The sequence below is a fragment of the Jaculus jaculus genome, chromosome X (assembly GCF_020740685.1).
Source record: "Jaculus jaculus isolate mJacJac1 chromosome X, mJacJac1.mat.Y.cur, whole genome shotgun sequence".
Taxonomy (NCBI): Eukaryota; Metazoa; Chordata; class Mammalia; order Rodentia; family Dipodidae; genus Jaculus; species Jaculus jaculus.
This window is the reverse complement of record NC_059125.1, coordinates 129,744,851-129,747,479: the sequence shown is the minus strand read 5'-3', so window position 1 is coordinate 129,747,479 and position 2,629 is coordinate 129,744,851. Positions and strand designations below refer to the sequence as shown.

At 44.4% G+C, this 2,629-nt stretch overlaps 1 non-coding gene across 1 annotated transcript; it reads right to left on the bottom strand.

Moving 5' to 3' along the window:
• Nucleotides 1–1,091: 1,091 nt before the first annotated feature.
• LOC123456872 lies at nt 1,092–1,195 on the bottom strand. The gene has a single exon (XR_006634745.1). It is a non-coding gene; the product is annotated as a U6 spliceosomal RNA (small nuclear RNA).
• Nucleotides 1,196–2,629: the final 1,434 nt, after the last annotated feature.

Below are 2,629 nucleotides of genomic sequence, written 5' to 3'. Positions count from 1 at the left end.
GGGGATGGCAATCAAAACAGTTTCTGTTGGCAGTTCCTCTTTCAGGATGTGAGACAGAAAGTATGGAGATGGATTGAGGAGTGCTTGGTGGCACTTCCCCAGTGTTTGCTAGGTAGCCTTCATTCACCATCCTTGGGCTCTTCCGTATGAGCTGTAACTCTTTTGTTCTGTTGGCATATGTTATGCATGTATGTACGTGTGTGTTCATGTGTGTGTGGGCACAGGTTTGTAGAGGTCAGACAGTTTTGCTTGTTGCCTCGCAACTGTATTCACTGAGGCAGGACCTCTCACTTGAACTCAGAGCTCACTCAGTGATTTGGCAGGCAGCTTTCCCTGGGGAATCCTTGTACCTGCCTCTCCAGTGCTGGGACGACACGTGGTCTGCCATGCCCACCCAACATTTACATGGATTTTGGGGATCTTAACTCTGGCTCTCATGTTTCTGTGTTAAGTCCTTTATCCACTGAGCCACCTCCCCAGCTCCAGAGCTGTGATTCTTTTTTTTTAATTAAAAAAGTGTTTATTTTTAGTTATTTATTTGAAAGCAACAGACAGAGAGAGAAAGAAGCAGAGAGAGAGAGAGAGAGAATGGGCGCGCCAGGGCTTCCAGCCTCTGCAAACGAACTCCAGACACGTGCGCCCCCTTGTGCGTCTGGCTAACGTGGGTCCTGGGGAACCGAGCCTCGAACTGGGGTCCTTAGGCTTCACAGGCAAGCGCCTAACAGCTAAGCTGTCTCTCCAACCCGATCCTTCTTCTTCTTTTTTTTTTTTTTTTAAATTTTATCTATTTATTTATTTGAGAGTGACAGACACAGAGAGAAAGACAGATAGAGGGAGAAAGAGAGAATGGGCACACCAGGGCTTCCAGCCACTGCAAACGAACTCCAGACGCGTGCGCCCCCTTGTGCATCTGGCTAACATGGGACCTGGGGAACCGAGCCTCGAACCGGGGTCCTTAGGCTTCACAGGCAAGCGCTTAACCGCTAAGCCATCTCTCCAGCCCCTTCTTCTTCTTTTTTAAATTAGCCAAAGGACAAACTTTATTGAGTCCCTCAGTCCTAGTTCTCTTTCTCCTGCACAGTCTTGGTTCCAAAAATATGGACCGCTTCATGAATTTGCGAGTCACCTTTGTGTGGGGGGCCATGCTAATCTTCTCTGTATCGGTCCAATTTTAGTACATGTGCTGCTGAAGCAAGCAACAGAGCTGTGATTCTTAACCTTCATGATATGTTCTTTTACAGTGTGCGCTGGTGGCTATTGAAGATATTGGAGTACTCAGAAGGATATTGTGAGAAGGGAAGCAGCTATTAATTATCTACTCTGCCAGGTCTTCTGTGAGATGCTGCAGGTATTGCCTGATAATGAGGTGTGTGGTGGGGGAAATTGAAGGGAAAACAGTTAGCAGTATTAACTTCATACCAGTTGCGGCTATTGGCTAAGTTCCTTTATCCCTTAAAGAGCTCATTTTTCTCATGCATGAAATGAAGACAACAGCTGCCTTGAAGAATTGTTGTAAAATACAGTTAGCATCTGTGAAAGGATCTGGCATACTGTGATGTCCTAGACCAAATATTGTTATTGGGCCCGGTAAGAAAAAAAAAAAAAATTTTAAATCAAGGAAGCCAATGTTCTAAACCTCTGGAAAGGTTATTGCTAAGTAAAGAGGACAAAACTGCTCATGACACCTCTCAAGATAAGGGTGTCTGCTAATGGATCCCAAGGCTACGTATGCATTGAGTTGGCGAATCTGCAGCTTCTCAACTCTTGCTTCTCTCCACTAAAATTCAGGCTCTGGCTCCTCTGTTTTCTCTAGTGCCCTTTCAAGTGAAGAATGCCTTGCTGACTGCATTGGGAAGGATAGTGGGCCAGGGACTACGGTATTGCCTGTACACTCCTGCACTGCCTTTGAGCATACTGCACTGGGTGCTTGTGCTCATGTATGAACACACACACACACACACACACACACTTTAACCCTCCCTTGTGCAGCTCCTCTACTTAAGATGCACATTATCTAAGTGTCTGCATCTTCTATTCGGGACATGATATCTCATATCCTCTAGCTCATGCCCAGACATTATAGATCTGGGTGAGGATCCTAAGTGAACCAGTTATTTCAGGTTGTGAAATAAAAGATATCTGTATTCAAGTACCAGCTGCACTAATTCCCAGCTGTGCACCTATAACAGGGAACCCCAGTATATTCATGTATAATTAACGCGTCGGATCACTGGCAATGTTGAGTTTGTGCATGTAAATTGTTAGTAAAATATCAATGACAGATGCTCTGTCTTGGAGTTCTTCTCATAGTTTGTTAAGCATCCTGAAGTTAACCTGTACAAGATGTCACCAGGGCCAGCCACCCTTGATCACTGCAGACTATTGGAGTTGGCATCCTTGCCAACGTATTTACCCTCTCCCTCATCCTCCCTTGGTAACATTTTGAATCTTTCTAGCTGAATCTTGTCTTTTTTTTTTTTACATTGAAAGTCTCAATATTATTTTCTGCTTCAGATACATTTTTCCATAAGGTGATGCCCATTAAGGTAACAGCTCTTAATGTACATGAAAAATCTCATAGAGCCTTTTACCACATTCATTCCCCTCACTGTTCTAATGTTGTTGGTTT